A 19,603-nucleotide genomic window follows, 5' to 3' on the forward strand; every position below is an offset into this window, starting at 1 on the left:
GTTGTACTCCCACAAAATAGCAGTTCTACTTTGAACAAGACTGTGATTTATGATTCAGAATCGCAATAGCTCTCTTTCTAAGCCAGTAAAGATGACATCTGGGTAGAGCAGATCTAGGCCTATTCAAACTACGTGGACTTCACTATTTATAAATTCAAATGATCTGCTTTCAGCATTGAAAGAGTGTTTCAGAATGATAGAAAAAGACTGATCAATACTGTACAACAGGCTAACTTAACTGTGGGCTTCGCTGGCAGTGTACAAGAGAGAATTTCTAAATGTAGCAATTTAGAAAGCTGGTGGTTAGCCTTTATTCATCTTGTGGATGTGAACTAGGAAATAAATTCAGCTAAATATAAATGATAGTTCTTATATGGCAGTACCCTATAAATTTGTTTAATAGTAGTCATTATATTCCTGTATAAATGAAGACCTCTAAAGGCACTTGAATTTAGATTTTAGTTGAAGCTCTAAGAGCTGTAGTTTTTGTGACATACAGAATAAGAGAAGGCTCTTTGTACACTGGAAGTCAACTTGATTAAAACTGAAACTGCAGAAGCCTAAAGGGCTAAACTTTCACTGACTTCAGATGAGAAAACGAAAACACACAGAAAGCACTCTTGGATGCTATTATAAATATGGCATAAATGTAGGAATTTAATTACCTGAGATCTGGCTTAGATTACCTGAGGATTTTTACCTCTGTTTTCTACCTGACTATGTGTTTGCAATGGTGTTCTCAAAAAAAAAAAAAAAAAAAAAAAAGGGGGGGGGTGGGGAACTTTGGTAATGTGTTCTATGCTTAAGTGGAAGCAGGCTTTTGTAATAGGTCAACTGGAAAAACTCACACTGAATTTACTAGTAGAAACTGTTGACTTATTCTATGAGCTTTGTATGGGGCTTATTTATTGAATCAAACTGTGTACACAGCTGTGCTAAGAAGCTTGAAATGTAACCTTGACCTCTTCAGGGGAAGGAAGCTGCCTCACTGAGATCTACCACTAGCTTCAGTAACTATAGATTGTTCTTTGGGAAGAGGCATTTCTAGAAGTGATGAATGATGTAGTATATTTTTTAATGTCAGTTAATGGATACTTAGTGTACATAATTGTATTTCCTTAGTATTGTTCATCTTAAGTTCAAGATGTGTAATTCATTTAGTGTTTTATAAATTGTTATTTTGAAATTGTGCCAGATACTAGAACATAAATTGAAATGACCATAGTATTATTCTTCAATATGGAGCACAAATATAAATGGAAAGGACTGACCCTGCATGATTCAGACTTATTATAAATAAGTACTGAAACGTGCTGATGTGAAAAAATACGTGTATGATTAACTATACTGAAAATAGAGCAAACATATGCAATAAACTAATTAAATGCAAACTTGCTCATAGAAAAAGAATGTTTTGTCTGTCCAAAACTAAATTTAATTTCTACTGATAGTTAGAAATTCCTGCTATTAATAATACTGAACATTAAATATTCCTATAAAATATTTAGTTCAGTCATAGGATTTGAAATACAGGAAGCTGCATATATTTCTTTTTTAGTGGCATGTGCTTTGCCAGTTTTCAGGTATGCTGTCTTCTAGAAAGCTATGTATTCTAGATAGCACCTTGTTGTATTTCTGATCTATTACAGTATTGAAACTTTTCCAGGTTATTTGGGATATTTACATCTCTTGCTCCAAATGGAAGTGAACTTACTAGATGATCAAAATTCGTCAGAATATTAAACTATCCTGGTTTATTACTTATGCTCTAAGTATACATCCTTGAGACTTTTGAGGTGTAGTTAATGGGAAATACTGCCTTTTAATTAAAAAGAAATTTGATTACACCAAAGGTTCTGTGTGTCACACACACAGTACTCACTGAGTACTAGACCTTGTTACTAGGTTAATGGAAAAAATAGACAAAGATCAATGAAATGTTTAGAAGGTAGGTTTTCACTTTAAAAGCCAAGTGAGTGTAAAGCTTTTGTATTAGTTTCAGACTTGCTTTTTGCCTCAGTCCAAGGATGCTCTGGTCACTTCATCAGTGCATGCTCTGTGCGCAGCACATTATATCTCCTATTCCTGCTTCGTAGATTTGGTACACAAGGAGACTTTTGAGTAATTAGTAATTTAGTGCATGTCTACTAACGTGAAAGAGGATTCCAAACTGCTTTAGGCACACAGTTTCTGTTGTTTTTCATATTATCAGTAACATCCATAGAATATGCTCGTTGCACGTAACAGAAAGGTATTAAGTATTTTAATTACACTTGTATTCATCTTTAGTATTTACATTTATGCAAATTTTTTATGAAAGTAGAGATAGTTCTGATCTGAAATGTTGATTACAAATTCTCTCAAGCTTTTTTGAAAGACTGAAGTAAATATTCAAACTTTGTTTCTAGCGAGATTCTTATTAAAAGGTGTTTATTTCTGCTGTAATTACTGTGAATCTCAAACTTCCAAAAAGGATTCAACTCTGAAGTTTCCTAAAAGCTAAGGATATCCTGTCTCTTATGCTGAAATGAATCCTGACAGTGTTTCAGGTTCAATAACGAGTATTTATTAGTTGAAATGGCCACTTCACAGACTTTCTGGCAGTGTTTCCAATTACAGATCTAACTCCAGTTCAACATTCACAAAAAAAAAAGGACAAAGCAATTTACAGCAGTTAGCATTGTTCTAAGTTGTAAGTTAGATCACTAAGAGACTTCAAAATACTAATTTGAGCATGAGAAGTCCTAACAAATACTTACTTTCAAGGGACTAATTTTGAAAACAGTTTTTGGAGTTTGTGAAAACACAAAGTAGTCCAATTCAGACAGGAGGTGCTAATGAGATCAAAAAATTTTGGCAGAAAATGGAGATCTTGAACTTGACAAATAAGTATGGATATTGTGACTCAATGGTAGCAAGCAGCCAGTCTTAGAAGAAAATATGGGTTGAAGTATTTGCAAACATTCATCAAATCCTTTCAGTATGTTCAAGTAATGTTTAGGCTATGTTTTAGATTGTGACTATCCTTCCTGACAGAATGGAAGTTAAGGCTACAAATAGCTTCTGTCTGGAGGGCTAATAAAAACAGCTCTGAGTATTGAGACTGTCTGTCTTTGTACCCACAGTAAGCTAGTAGAAAATATGAGGAATGAGGAAGTTGTGGGGTGTTTCTAAGTATGCTATTTCTTGTGGCTCTGATTAAATTAATCAGTTTGGCTGATAAAATTTCCTGTTTGCCATAGCACAGCTTAGCTCTGCATTTTTACGCATATCTTTACTGTGTTCATTTCTTTTGGAGAAATTATTTCTTGCCTGGGCTCAGTCCAGAATATCCTTTTCCTCTCAAGCTTTCAATCAACCTCCTATCTGTTTCATCATTAGAGAAAAACTTTTCAGGAGTCATACAGTGTTTCTACTGTTCTGTGAAATTTCAACTGCTGGGAATAGTGTGGGATTTTTTGTTTGTTTTGCTTTGTTTCTGTTTCTTATGTTGTTGTTTTGGTTTTGTAAAAATATATGGCTTACTTTTCTTCAGGATTTTTTTTTTTTTTTTTTTTTTAAGTTTCCCCTACAGTGTCTGCGAAAAATCTTTCACATAGATTCTGGCTTCTTGCTCCTATTTTTCAGCTCTATGCACAACACATATACAAGTTACTCTCAATATTTTTTCCCTCTCTGAGGGAAGGAGAACTTTAAAAAGGCTTCCTTTCCCTTTGGTTGCTATCCTGTTGTCTCAAACACTCTTTTATTTGAAATATTCAGGTGGTGCAGAGGGAAATACTGAGAGATATTTTTTCATTTTCTTTCAGGTAAGACTGGATGATCTCATGATGAGCTATAAAGGATGTTGCTCCCTACATACAGATCTCTTTGTGCTAAGATGCCTGCAGGCATGATATGCCTGATGTGCAAACCCTTCTGAGATCCTCTTGCGCCTGTCACACACTCACTTCTGTCCCTTGTACAGACAGGATCCTGGGAAGTTCCTTACAGCATGAACATCAGCAATCCAGCAGCATTATGCTCAGTCTGCAGGCAAAAGTGATCTTACAGTTGCTGCTTTGAACTCTGAGATTAGTACAGAACAGAATTATAGTAAGTGGTTTAAACTGTCAAGACAGAAGCATTTAAATTGCAAGCTACTGAAATTCAAATTTTTCACTGTTATACCAGTAAGGTTTACTGAAAAGGGCACACTACCAATTTCATGGTAGCATTTCTATAATAACTACCTTGTACATGTGCATTGATTAAGTTCTTGTTTAAAATACCACTATTACGAATGGAAATCGTTAGAGATATACAAATGGTTATTTCATGTTACCATTCTCAGAAGAATGGATTCTGGCTGATGGATGCATCTTTGCTAAATGCCTGGTTTTGGGAATCGCAATTTGTTACACAAATTTGGTCAGTATATTCTTAGAGGATGCTTTTTAGTAGACTGGCATATAAACAGTCACAAGGACTTAACTTGAAAACCAGGTATTGTTGGTTATTGGCTGCCAAAGATTGAAGTGAAGCTCATTCATATATAGGAAGTCAGATAAGTCAGTATTAATGGGTTAGAGCTTTTGCCTTTTTTTCTATTTTATCGTATCAGGAAGACAGAAATATATATATATACACACATTTCTAGGAGTCTGGTAATCATTTTCCCTACAAAATCCATCATATGACATGTGTGCCCTCATGGAATTGCCCAGAGAAGAATGCAAGATCATACATCTTTTGGAAAGAGTAGTTCCTGAGCTTCACCAGTTCACTGTAGACCTAGGTATGTGAAAGATGTTTTCAGTCCTTTTTGTTAGCTCTTAGTCCCAGATGACCTAGCCCTGTGCTTAAAGAACTCATATTTACTAGCATAGTGTCTAAGCCACCTTCTGTGATTCTTCCTAATCCACCTGCTTTGCCTTTTCTTTCCCCAAGTCTGACATTTATCCTTTCATAATCTTTTTAAGGCATCCAAGTTTATGGTATCTAGTCAGAAAAATTACATCTTACTGCATCAGTCCCTCAGAATTTTATGTTGAGCCTCATCATCAGCAACATGCAAAATGTTTGAGATTCTAAGAATAGGAAAGAAAAAGCCATGGTTTCAGCACCAGCAAAGGAGGATAAAATGAAGAAGGAACACTGGAGATTCTGGAGTTTCCACACAAGTATATATCCCTTTTTAGATCTATGTTAGTGGCTGATAACTAAGGTATCTGATGGTACTTAATTTTGGTAACTAAATGTCATATTTCTAAAATAATAAACCAGTGAAATGTTACTAAGACATCAGATTTTTCTCAGAAAGAAAGACAATTCATTCAGTGTACATATTTCTGGTAATTTACTATTTTAAAAAGTAATGAATAAATCACAGACTGCTTTAACCTGGAATTATGTGGGTTTTAGATTTCTCCAGTGATGGATAAGGATGTGATTATTTCTGATGAATATAAATTTCTTGTTGGTATGTATAAAAGCACAGAAAAATGACAGGAAACATAACAGGCATTCACACCAGTGGGGAAATTCAATCTGATTGTGAACAATTTTGAGTTCAGTAGGAGTGTACTTATTCCTGATGAGATTTTTTTTATTATTATTATTATTTTGAGCACAGATTATGATCTCACCATAAAAAAAAGCATGACAAATGCAACAAATGCAGTGAAGCAGCAACTGTATCTAAATTTTAAAGACCATCTCCACACTGAATCCAGATTTCTAGTTTACTAACCATTTTCACCATTAAAAATATAGGAGATATCAACAAGTCCAGTTATCTTCCAGCAAAATGATGGCCATAACTGGTAGAGCTTTCCTGAGAAGTGAGAAGAGGAGGTAATGTAAGAGAATAAAATTATCTTTTGCACTTTGATGAAGTTTTTTTCTGTGAGGCATTATATATGACATTAACTGCCATGATAAAACTGTCAAATTTGGCATCATAAGGCATTAGTAAGATTTATGATCACTGATTGCTGCCTTAAAACGTCCTTGATCTATCCCACTTCTTTAGTACCTACCTCACTGAGATTCTCCATTAGTATTCTTTTTATTTTCTGCTTTTCTTATTTTATGAAGCTATCCGCTCTTTTCAGTCTACAATATAGCTCTCATTTTGAATCATTGTAGTTTGTTCACTGTAATTTTAAATTATTTCTGGTTTTGGAGGAATAATAACTTGTCTTGATAATATAGCTGTCTTTATCCAGGAGGCTCTATTCAAACTGGAAGTTTAAATGAAAATTTGAACTGGAAAGCAGAATGTCTGATGATTTGGAGAGTCAGTTGTGTTCATTCTGGTGATGTGGGCTTAAAAATGAAATTCTTGTTCAAATTAACATTTTGCCATTAAACATTTTGCAAAATTTCTCTTAAAGATAGCTATGTAATTATTGTTATCTAACTCAGTCTCCTGACCTTCTCTTTAACTTTTGTGCAAATTCTTACACAATACATGAAATGATCATGTAATATACACACACACACACACACACACACACACATATGCAGATGGTCATACAAGTTACGCAGTATATATATATACTTACTGCGTAACTTGTATGACCATCTGCAAAGATATTTTGAGTAATTATGTGATGAACTGTAATTGCCTGAATGTAAGATCATTCTAATAGTTAGAAAAGTTTAACAGTAGCATCAGTTTAGTAATAAAGGTAAACTTAATTATTAAGAAAAATAAGTCTTTTATAATTGGAAGTAATCAGTGTACTTCATGTAATCTGGCAGTAAATGACTGTGCACCCACAGGGCTACTTAAGTTCAAAACCAATTTGGTAATCTTCCAACTGGAAATTACAATAAATTAAGGTCATTTCTCCAAGGAATGACGTAAACACTTAAGTAATGAAGCTCTTCTCTTTATGTTGAATCACATAAGTAAAATTAGAATCTGCTTAATTACATCTATTGTTGAATGTTTCGATTGACATTTAAATACCTGCAGTGGGAGTCACAGTCACATTTCTCTTTGCAGGTCTGGAAACATTAAACCCACAAGCAATCAAAGCAGACATATCTGTTTCGCACTAAAGATAGTGGGAGAAAATCTGCTAAGTAACTAGAACAGTTTTTCAAGAAAATATTTTGGCCCTTACAGACTGTTGTTTGTTTTTTTCATTTCAGACTAAAATGTGCTGTGTTCTTTATTGCACATTCCAGTAAAAAGAAAATATCATTTGCTCACAGTGACTTGCAGAATGTGTTGTTGTTAATTCATTTCAAATGGCAAGGTTGTAGGATGCAAGAATGTGTGCATTCTTCTGCATACTCAGACAATTTTGTAAGATATTATATCTTCAAAGGAGAGACTGATGAATATACAAAACTGTGGGTTCACAAAACTGGGATGCCTTTAACTCTGAACTCCTAAAATTATGAAATATATCATGTTATGTCATTTTATATAGCAACTACATAGTAAAACTCCTTTTGATTCCTATAATTTGCTCCTTGGAATTTTTTAATCAAAGATAAAAGTTCTTTAGTGACATGAAAGCAGACCTTTGGAAATACATGTTTAAACAGCATGAATGGTGATGCTATTTCCTCATTTCAGTCCTGCTAGCCTGATCTTGGCTTTTGATATTCATTCAGTCTTACTGATACTAATACTGCGCTAAGAAAATTTGGGGCCACTGTGTGCTTTCTGAGACAGCAGGCATGTGAATTTTGTGGGAATTCTTTGCTGTTTAGTTTACTCATTAGACTACTCCTTGATCCCTCATTTTCCTTCCTCTTTTAAGAAAATAGGGCCAGCAAATTGCTTACTCATAGAGGCTGGATAGGTAGAGAAAGCAGACAGTACTGTAGTGAGCAGATGGGAATGTACAACTGCATCAGAGAGTTAATTTGGACCATTAGGTTTTGTGAGAAGTAAGTACTAAAAATAGATTTCAAGTTTATCACATTAAAATTTTTTAGCCTATTCTTGTGAGCAAATATGCTGTAAGTCGATTCAAGAAATGTAGACAAGGACTACATTCAAGTGAAAAAGCTGTAGAGGCCCATGCCAACTGCAGTTGATGTTGATACATGAACTGTGGAGTTTGTGTTTCACTGAATTTTGTTCAGTTCAATAATGTATGAAAGTGACAGGAGGAAATGTATTGAACTTATACATATGGATGTGACAGTCATGCATGAACATTCAGCACAAAGAAAACTGCTTAATCTTCTTACTCCGTAGTGTTTGATTTTGTTCTCAGAAGTACTTTAAATATAAGCATATACTATTGAGAAAGCAATAGAATCTAATTTTAAGCACTTTTTGATGTTCATGAATATGCATTCAGGTATCTTCTGCCTCTGGACAAAACATCTGTGCTTTTCAATGCTTGCATAGCATGATTGTATTCCTAAGTACTCATTTCAAAAATCTGTCATTCATAACGACATGTGAGTAATCCAAGACCACCTACATGGCTATATTGTAAGTAACATTTAATTTCATTCATATAAAATTGGATGTTCCTGAATAGTAATTGTTATTGCAGTACATTATTATTAGATGAATGAAGTTGCAAATATTGGGTGTCTTTCGTTTGTGGAACCAGAACATTGGTGGATGAGAGGGATTAAAAATACAGGAAATTATGTTTTCTTGTTTTTTTTTTCACACAGCTTGTTAATGTGAGTGAATTTCAGCAGTACTCACTGGCAGCCATCTGAATCAAAATATAAAGAAATACTAATATATGTGTTTAAAAGGGTATATGCATGCTAATAATACTTCTAAACTGAAAAGTACAGGCTGCTGAAGCAAGATTTTTAATGCTGGGAAGACTGTGTTTTGAACTCCTGAAGACATGAAGCAATCTGTTTTAACAGACCACTTTGTAAGCTAATTTGAATGCAATCAGACTGTAGGTTTCATAATAGCGACCTGTGCTTTGCTGTGAGACAAGTCCTTTTCCTAGCCATAGATAAAGATTAAGATATGCTTGGATTTAAGCAAATTCTTGGTAATATGACCAATAATTATGCTCTGATTTATCTGATTTTTCCATTCAGTGAGGACTGGAACAGCCTTTGTACTGGTTATACATACATAGTGGGAACATTAAGATACTGACAAATTGTAAAAGTATGCTTATTACATACTGGTTGTCTACAACCTGGCTTTACCTGACTAAATTGTCGGGTTAGCTTTAAAGTTGCAGATCTCAAAGTTATTTAGAAATTCTGCCAACATAGGTTAGAATGTTTTTGTGGTTTTTTGTACGTTCCCCCTACTTCAGTACGCTGTTAAACTGCACCTTAAATATTGCCCATTTGGAAGGATAGATCACTTTTGAAAGGCAGGGAAAAAGAACCTTGGAAGAAGACCTCAGAAAAATCTTAACACCTTTGCTCACTCTGTATATTAGAGAGTGTAAAATAAAGACCTCATTCCAACTGTCTGTTAGTATTTCTGTTACAAAAGCACCAGTAGAGCACATTTTGATCAATAGTTCCTCTGTGCTAGATGTTGTATCCTATAGTCAATACAGTCGTACCTCTAAAGCTTATGATCTTAAACTCCCAGTCTTGTAACAGTGAGCAAAGGAGCCCTGAAAAGCCTAAAGAGAAAAAATATATATAACGCTTCAATATCCAAACTTATCTATGGTAGCAGAAGTGTGATGTTATTAAAAAAGTTAAAGCAACAACCACTGCTAGCAGTAATAGGTAAGAAAAACGTCAAGCTCCTTTTCTCAGTTTATAACAAAGATCCATTCAGCAGTGTCAAGTGTGCTAGCTAGTATACTAACGTCAGAGTACTCTAACCAATTCCATTATAAACCCTACTATGGAAAAATTTATAAGTCTGCTATAAATGTTCACTCAAAGCTGATCAGTGCCAAAGAACATTTCTTTTTCCACTTAAAAATAATATGAGGCTGCTGTTTATAGATGATAGGATTACAAAATGGTAGATAGAGAATTTCAAAGCTGTAAATTGGGATTGAACATCCATCTTCTGTGCCTTGGAATAACTGTCAATAACTTCAAAACAAAGAAAGTGAAATAAAAATCTTTTATACCTTTCCATATAGTAATTTTGATGAAGAAGAAAGAATGAAATTTGTCTAAGATTTTTTTTAATCTTTTTTTATTCAAGAGGCTATTTTTCTCTAACTCTTTTAAAATTATAATTGGCTTTTGGATTACATTATTTAGGTGATTGAAACTTTAGGAGGATGAGTTGCTAGAGTTTCCAAACTGTCTCCTATAACTTCTCCTTCATACAATTTTATACCTGCCTATATTGTCATTTTTAACAGCTTTCTGCTGTGATAAATTGTAATGACCATCTGCCTATGATCACCTGCCATCTGTAAAATATTGCAATATACATTTTGAAATTGAACAAATTAATCTTTGCATGATAGACTTTTCTACTGTCTTATATCTTATAGACCTTGGCAATATTTCTTCTAAATTTGGCTGTCTTCTAATTAATAACATTAAATACAAAAAGTTAGACAAAGGAAATTAATTTCCAAGTTGCCAAAGGACAAAGAGTCTGCATAAAATACACAAAATACAGTCAATTCAAGTCTCTTGTTGTATCCCTGTTTTTTGAGAATTTAAAGACATTGCAGAATGTAACATCCATTATTTTATTTTTCTTCAGTATTAATAGCAATTATGTATGGTATTATTAACCCTGTATATTTTTTGGGTTTAACAACTGTTCTTAACTTCTAGTAGGGTACCTAGGTATAAAAACTGCACCAGAACTCCTCTTTAAGAACATATTTGTTATATGCAGTCTCAACTCATACATAAAAAATGTAACAGTAGTTCCATACGTGAGCAAAAGGCAACATCCGTTTCCATAGAAAGAGGATTCTGAGCATAAAATGAATGACTGAAAAATAATTTTCATAGCAGCTATGCAGTTTCTAAGTTCCGTATCAATTTTGGTGCCACTGGTGAAGGATAATCTCGTAAAAATAAATTAATGCAGACCTTTTTTCTCATAAAGGGATCTAAGTCCTAGGAATAAAATTTGAGGACAGGATGCAACTTAACCCTAACCTTAGGAATTCTTAAGTTTCATAGGAACAAACTGGTTTGTCAGAGAATACAAAGCAGCTTCCTTCTCCCTCTAGAAGCCTCAGAAACTGAAAGGAAAAAAACCACAGTGCTGCCTCTTAGGAGAATAAATAAATAGTGCCTAGATTAATGAAAAATCTTAAACAACTTCTAGTTAGCAGATCAAATGCACAATTAATGATGGCTTTGTGCCTCCTTCTTAGTGTCCTTTAGGTCAAAAAGAAATTTCAGAAAGGAGGAAAGGACCCATTACAAATGTGAGGTAAGTCTTATATCATTTAGCACTGCCTTATTATTTTCTGTATTCAGTTATTTCTTGCCATATGTTCATAAGGTCTAAAAGAAAAGTAGCAGTGTTGAATATTTATATAAAGACAGTACATCATTTCATATGCACACACATGTATATTAATAATATATATATTATGTGTAGGGTTGTTTTTTGAGGCATGAAAAGTCTGCTTTTCATAGTAGCATATGATGGGAGGAACTTTTCCCCCCATATATGACATGATACTGAAATATGAGGCACATGATTTTGCAGGAGAATAACAGTTTTAACTACATAACATGTTTAAAATCCCAACTGAACATAATATAACTTTACTAGCTCATTTCTCCTGAGGCATCAACACCATTTATCACTACTACTGCCATCTGGCATGACTGAACTATCATGATCAGCATTTTATGTGGAAATGAAAGCATTCAGTATGGTCTCTCTTCTCTAATGCTCTGAGGTCAGATACAATACTGCTCAAGGCAGCAAGGATGCATTTTTATCACACACTTGAGAGACATCCATTTGATATATTTTATAGTTTTCTAGCCTAAGAACGGACAAGCTTTTTCTTATTTGCACTGACCTGACATGGGGTCATTTGCTGCAGTAATAATCTCAGATTCATTCAGATAAGTTTTGTTACACTGCAGTACTCAGTACATGCAGCTGCATATTTAGATGCTGAAAAATGATTTTCTAGTACTTTTTTTTTTTTCTTTTTTTGCTGTGTTAGAAAGATTAGAAAGGCAATATAATCATTTGTCTGATGAGTTTCAAACCAGAGAACAGCTGCATACAGTTTGCATAGGTTAGATGCTTGTGAAGATTCTTTAGTTGCTTTCATTTTCTCACAGGAGATTCATGGCATGTGGGCTCAACTTAGTTACACCTATCTTGTAGTTTAGGTTCAAAACCTAAATTCCAATGTGTAAAAACATATGGCTGTTTCTTATTACAACACAAATTAAGTCACTTTTAGTTGCCAAGCATCAGCAATCCATCGTGTGATAAGCAGTTCTACCACAAATATTTTTATATGCAGCTTTTCGGTGGCACTCTGGTCATTTTAAGATAGAGAAGGAATTCTGAAATAAAACACTGAGTCTGTAACTCTCCATAGATCACACTACAGTTTCTTACTTGAAGTTGATGCTACTATCGTGTATTTACCTACACAGTTTCAAATTCCATTTTTTGAATGTGACATTAAAATAAGTATATTGTTTTTATTGGCATTATACTTGTCATGAAAAATACGGGCATACTAACTATGTACAGGGTATGGTAAGTACATGTGAGGTTATGTGTATGTCTGAAAATTTACTCTGTGTTGCCAGTTATGACAGAAAGTCCTCGTGTTTTTTCTGTGCGTGGTGATGTGTTACAGAAAGTATCTTCCAGGCTCAGAGTTGTAGCGAATGCAATTCAAACCTCGTGTTGTTCCCCAGGTCTTGGTAGCATGGCGACTTATGTTAAACATAGCTAAACATATTATCTGGATGGAAGGACTGAGTGCACCCTCTGTAAATTCATAGATTATATCAAGTTAGGCTGCTCTGTTTGCATGAAGCCAGGAAAGCTCTGCAGGAGCATCTGGACAGGCTTGACTGATGGCCAAGTCCAACTACACAAGGTTCAGTAACCAGGTCTTGCACTGGGGTCATAACAACTCTATGTAGTGGTACCAGATTTGGGAAGTGGTTAGAAAGTCACCTAGCAGAAAAGGACCTAAGGATGTTAGTTGACAGCTCACTGAACATAAGCCAGTAGTGTGACCAGATGGCCAAGAAAGCCAATGGCAGCCTGGCCTGAATCAGTTGTAGTGTGGCCAGTACAATTAGGGAAGTGATAATCTCCTTGCATGTGACACTGCTGAGATTGTACCTTGAATACCATTTTCAATTTTGGTCCCCTTACCACAACAGCTTTTGGAGAGTATGCAGAGGAAAGCGATGAAACTGATGAAGGGATCAGAAAACAAGACCTGTGGGGGGTGACTTAGGGAACTGGGGTGGTTTAGATGGGAAAAAAAGGAGACAGGGGAGGCCTCATAGCTCTCTACAGCTACCTGAAAGGAAGTTGCAGCAAGGTGGGTGTCAGACTCTTTTCTCGGATGATAGGTGATTAGGCACAAGTAAATTATCTCAGCTTGCGGCAAGAGTTGTTTTAGACAGATTGTCAGAAGGAATTTCTTCAGGGTTGGTGGTAAAGCACTGGAATGGGCTGTCCATGATAGTAATGGAATTCCCATCCCTGCAGGGTAGATGTGGACATGGCACTAACAGACATGGTTTTGTGATGTAGTTTAAGATCATTATCTTAAAGGTCTTTTTGAAGCTAAATCACTATATATCTCTACAGCTAGTAAATCTGCACTTGGTGAGCACTGACAGTCAGGAGATAATAGGTTCCTTCTGGAGACTACTGTGTTGTTTTGTTTGCCAGAATTGTAGATGTCGCCACTCTACGTTGTTGTAAAAAATAAAAACATGGTTCTCCATACTCATTTATTTTAAGAATTTTGACATTAGGTTTACTGAGCTGCAGATAAAGGGTCACGTTCTAATAGAATAGCTAGCAATTTGCTATTGTTCTCATATCACTGAAAAATTTTGTACCATATGAAAAAATGCTACATCAATAAGACTAGAATCTTCCTCTGCATTATCTGGTTTAATACTGTAATATCATAATTACATCCAAAAAATATAACTCAACATTCAGAGTATAATTTAAAACACATGCACCCTATCAGTGACATTTTTATCCACTTTGCAAATTAACTGTGCTAGATAGACACTGTCCTTCTGAATAATAACAAATAGATACTTTCTGTGGCATAGTGCTTTTTAGATGTCTTCTAAATGTGTACAATTAGCAGTTATCTGGAATTTACAGCTTACTTCTAGTGTCTACCACATTTAGAGTATAATTTAAATTAATATTTACCCCTCACTAAAATGCAGTGATGTGACACTGCCCAGGTGTTTTTATTGTGCACCTGCCTTTCGATAGTCGTGTTTCAGGGAGGACCATCAACTTAGGAGCCTATGAGCATTCCAGCAGGTGTTTCTGTTATTGCAAGGTCTCACATATAACCAAAACTGAGAGTATTTCCTCAGTACATTTCCCAAATTCAAAAATAGTCTCCTATTCTAATATAGTGTTTAAAATCTTGTGGGAAGACTGCATGGAAAATGGTATTTTCCTTTCATATCAGATATTGCTAAGAGAAAGGTTCAACAGGTAAACAAACCTGATGTAAGGAGCCCAGTGCAATTAATAAAAGTATCTCAGGTTTAAGATGTTTGAGCTCAATACTTATCGGATGATATCTTGCTTAGTTGAATGTTATTTCTAATATATTGAAGATAGCTCAGCACAAAGAATGACACTATATTGTTGTTTTTTTTTCATTTTTACTTACTTCCAAATTTCTAGAATTCAAGCCCCGAAAAAAGCAAATGTTCTTTATTTCTCTTTATTTTTTAATTGTTGTGAAAACCATTTAGTTTTTTTTTTAATTTTAAATAACCCAAATTCCATTTTTCTGCCTGTAGTCATCTATCTTCTTTCATTTGTCAGATCAAAAACTAGAAATTCATTGTCCATTAAAATCTACAGCCACAAATTTACGACCCCAGAGTATAAATATAAAACTCATACACAGCATAGCATGTGTATCTTTCCAGGTGTTAGAGAACACTTTCTCCAGGATAGAAGATGAGAATACCTTATGTGTACAACTGAATTCCCCTTTTTGTCTCTTTTGTGCAGTGAAAGAGAGTAACACTGACCATACGATGATATGATGAAGATTAGCTGCAAAAAGTAATCAGCATCAGTGCTAAAATCAACTTTCGCTTTTCTAGAATAGTACCTCAGGTAAGCAGTAAATTCAACACAGGCACATGAAAATTTACATTAATTTATCCATAAATTATGCCAATAGAATGTTTTTGACTGTCCTCAGTATTTTTGTATCATTTAGAAACTCTCATGAGTAATTCAAATAATAAAAATATATGAAACAAAAGTCTTTATGTGAATACATACAGTGAAAAAATTGTGATTTTTTTTACTAACCTTGTTCTGATGATTATATAATTGTCTTTTTTTGCATTCTCTCTGACTCTGACCCTTTTTATGAGTGTTAGAAGTTAACAACTCTTTAAAGTATTTAATTTTACTTTTTCAGTGATGACAATTTCTATATCTCAAGATTGTTTTCAAATAAATGTGACTTCAAAAGATAGTGAAAGGTTTTCAAAGAAAAGAGATGAGGTATTCATATAAAATTAAGTATATGCAATTAGCGTTCTTCAGTTTGATAACTGAATACTGAATGGGAATAGTCATTTACTAGGCTGTGAAGATAAAATGCTGAAATTTTTCATTTTTATTCTAATAACTATTAAAAAATGAGACTTCTGTTAAAGCTGTTTTAATACTGTCTTTGGGACTTTTATTCAATACCATGTATGTACTCACAGTACTGTTATACTACTGTATTTGATGAAAGATTTTTGGGGAGAATGAAATAACTCTATGCTTATATTACTTAGTTTGAAAAAATTAGACAGCAAATACTTTCTGGAATTGTGAGCATTTCTTCTCAAATAATTATGTTTTGCTCTCACATATTTCTCCCTCACTTGTGGAGTATGGTAAGCATAAAATAAATCTCATTAGATAAAGGTCAGACTTTCTTCATTCATTTTTGTGTGATTTTCAGAGATAAAAGGGATATCTTGCCAAGCAATTTTTTAGTTTATAGATATAAAATAATGAGATAAAAAGCAATTAAGGAAGACATCCTAAAATAATTACTTTGCCAGTCCGTATGTTCAATAGTTGCCAATTGTGTTCAAGTGCAGGTTATACAATGCTGTAAGAAAAACATTAAAGCATTTATTTATATAACGGTGTTCATTCCATTACTTGTCTCTCCATCAAAATGTTCCCTCTCTATGTTATGATTAAAATCTTATAGAAAAAACATTTTTATCACTATTCCAGAATATTTCAAAATTATGACACTGTAAATTTCTGCCTTCCACAGTGTCAGTTTTCCCTTTAATATGACATTCTGCTTTATTTTTTGAATCAAACTGGGAGATGTCTTATGCAGTAATTTTTAGTCATCTTTAGCCTGCATCTAAGGATGCTAGGAAAACTAACTTAAATAAGTCATGCTGTTGTCAATTGTCAAAGAGTCCAAAAATTCTTGGATATTACCAGAGGCATTCTATTTGAAAAAATCACAACTTTTCTATAAAGAATTAATCAAGTTAAGCAAATCTCTCAGAATCTCTCAGCCATTCTGTGGAATCAGTACTTGTACTAAGCTGAAATGTATCTGTATTTGACCAAAAAAAAAAACCAAACAAACCAACAAACTAACAAGAAAACCAATCAGTAAAATGTAATTCATTACTTTCAAAGATAACAGTGATGAGTAGGTGACTATAACATAAGTAGAATTTGAATCAATCGTGAGGATACATATGTTGAAAATACCATTTCCAAAAGCAGTCCCCAAGTCATCTGTCCAGAAAAAAAAATAAAAAAAATAAAAAACAGCAACTTAGGAAAAAATTAAAATAAAAATCTGTAATAGGTAAACCTTTGCAATAAGCAGACTGATTTTTCTATACAAGACTGTCTCCTAGATGCTAACAGGGCCCATGTCATCACAAACCACAGAAACACTGGAAATGTTACTTGTACAGGATTGTGTCTGTATTTCTTCAACGTGTGTACTCCATGAAGATCATAGAAAAGGCAACTTCTGTTTATTTAAAAGCAGATGCAGTTAATGCCAGTATACTGTCTGAGCTGAAACTCAGCTTCAGATTTTTATTTCAATCTGGCAGCAAAGCTGGATCCCATTCATGACCTTACCAAAGTTAAAAGTATGTGTACACTTAGAATTTTACATATCTTTAGGGCTACAAGGACAGTGAAGGGTGAGAAGTGGCTGACATTCCTTGTTTTTTTCAGCCCAACAGGAGACTGAGGAGAGACCTCACTGCAGACTACAACTTTCTCACAAGGAGGGGGAAGGGGGGAGCAACAGGACCCATCAAGTAGAGAGCTGCAACAAGGAAGTTGGATATCAGAAAAAAGTTCTGCACTGAGAGTGTGGTCATGCCTTGGAACAGGCTGAATAGAGCAATGGTCACAGCACTGAACTTAACAGAGTAAGAGAATTTAAGCAGAGAAAGAATCTTTCTTATCCCAGATTAGCCACTTGTGACCAGGAATAAAACCATCCCCAGTCTCTGAGTCTTGTGGTATAGGTGCACTCCCAAGCCACATCCTATCTTCTTGGGATTGTAGATGAGCATCTGCACCTCTGCCTTATGAAATTCTGTTTGCTGTGCAAAAATGGCCTGAAATTGTGACCCAACTATTAATGAAGGCATTTACTGGACTAGGAATGTGGGACAAGCCATATACTCAATCACTGTGCTGGGACTGAATCACAACAAAGCTACACTTTATCCATTAGGACATAGAGTGTAGGCAAAATACAATGGGAAAAAGTGACAAACAGTTGATGTTATTGCATGAATTTTATGGGAATAATAACCATTTATTTGTGAGTGCAACACCATCAAAGCCCATGACATTTGTCCTGGCACTGAACAAAACGTTTGCCATTTTGAAATCACAGTGAGATCACAGTGAGATGGCTGAGGCTTTTACTTGTATATAGTAGAAAGGGATGTGTTTGTATGAGAACCTTTTGTGATTTTATACTTATAAGTAACATTACTGTAAATAACATCAGTTGTTATGATCCATTTGCACACTGAGTCAAGATTTACTGCCTTCCTCAATTGGAGTGGACCTTAAATTAATGAAGAAACTACAAGATGATGATCTGTGCCAACTGCTAGAACACATCCAAAAAAATGAACAAAAACTTTAATCACTGTTCATCATAATACGGAAGAGATATGCCATGTCCTGGAAAGAGGAAAGAAGGACAGAAAACATCACTGGTGAGAAGCACTTCTTGGGTGGTCACCCAAGCAAGGAGAAATTTGAATTCCATGTTTCACCCAGCTGTGATCCTATGAAATCGTAAGATTGATGTGTATATTGCTTATAGTCACATTGGATATGAAAGTCTGGCACATGCTAAAAGAACTAACCTAAGTCAAACCATTCCAAACATATAATTTAGTATGCAAAATCTATTTGCTTGCTGCAGATGATAGTACTTCACTTGCTGGGGATCTGTATGCACTTGAGTCAGTAATATACTACTTCTGACACAAAGATGAGAGATGACCATACAGCCACTTTGGTGGTAAGATGAATTGACAGTATTCACAGGTGGAGTGTGATGTTGAGCTCTTGCAGCTCAACCTCTCCCACTCTTTCCCCCAGGTTCTTACCTCAACTCTGCATTTTGTCCGTGCAAAGAAGACAGTGATCAACAGTACCGATAACACTCTTGCTAAAACACATTAATGACCATAAATCTGTCTCAAACTGAAAATACAGATCCTGTTACAAAATAATAATCATTATGGAATGTGAATTTTAGAGAAGTCTTTGAAAAATTTCATCTGTTAATCTTGTTTTTACTGTTGTGTTCAAGACCATCGCATACAGACACAACATGTACCTTGGAGAGAAGATAACAATCATGAAGTACAAAAACTTGCTATGAACTGTTACATGGATATTTAGTTTACTGTTAGAAAATGGTTAATTCCAGAACTGAGGCAAGGCTAAGAAGACTTGTACTGTTATATCATTTACTAATAGAGTGAAATTATTTCTAATATTTTAGTATAATAATACCAAATACAGAGCTATTTATATTATCACAACTATTCTGCACAAATCAATATGCTAATATGGAAAAGCTGCATTTTTAATTATTCCTTTCCTAACTCCATAATCTAGAGACTACTACCTTCAAACAGCTCTTCTCATTCTCTGAAAACATACATTTCAGTATTTATTGAAGTAATTAAAATTAGCACAAATGCTGAGAATTAAACACAGCTGACTGTAGAATGGCAAAGTCCTAAGGGACTCTTCCCTGCTGAGGGAAACCAGTGGGAAATAACTAATCACTCACAGTGGGGTTTGGTTTTGGGGGTATTTTTGTTTGTTTGTTTTTGTTTTTGCTCCATATATGCTTTCAAATGCTTCCCGGGAGATAAAATGCTACACATTATAAAGGAAAAAAAAAAAAAAGAAAGAAAAAATAAAAGCTTGATTTCTTTATATTTG

General features: G+C 34.5%; 1 long non-coding RNA gene across 5 annotated transcripts in view; it reads left to right on the forward strand.

The window, feature by feature from the left end:
• LOC107313326 overlaps positions 1 to 17,947 on the forward strand; it is a 37,972-nt gene extending 20,025 nt beyond the window's left edge. For 2 of the 5 annotated variants that reach the window (XR_001554931.2, XR_004307068.1), the window contains exons 2-7: positions 3,810 to 4,777; positions 4,962 to 5,835; positions 8,313 to 8,449; positions 11,265 to 11,323; positions 15,122 to 15,229; positions 17,348 to 17,947. This is a non-coding gene — a long non-coding RNA (uncharacterized LOC107313326). The remainder of the gene's footprint in view (positions 1 to 3,809; positions 4,778 to 4,961; positions 5,836 to 8,312; positions 8,450 to 11,264; positions 11,324 to 15,121; positions 15,230 to 17,347) is intronic. The other 3 variants (XR_004307070.1, XR_004307069.1, XR_004307071.1) reach the window with 3 other exon arrangements.
• The last annotated feature ends 1,656 nt before the right edge of the window (positions 17,948 to 19,603 follow it).

The sequence above is a fragment of the Coturnix japonica genome, chromosome 4 (genome assembly GCF_001577835.2).
Source record: "Coturnix japonica isolate 7356 chromosome 4, Coturnix japonica 2.1, whole genome shotgun sequence".
Classification (NCBI taxonomy): domain Eukaryota; kingdom Metazoa; phylum Chordata; class Aves; order Galliformes; family Phasianidae; genus Coturnix; species Coturnix japonica.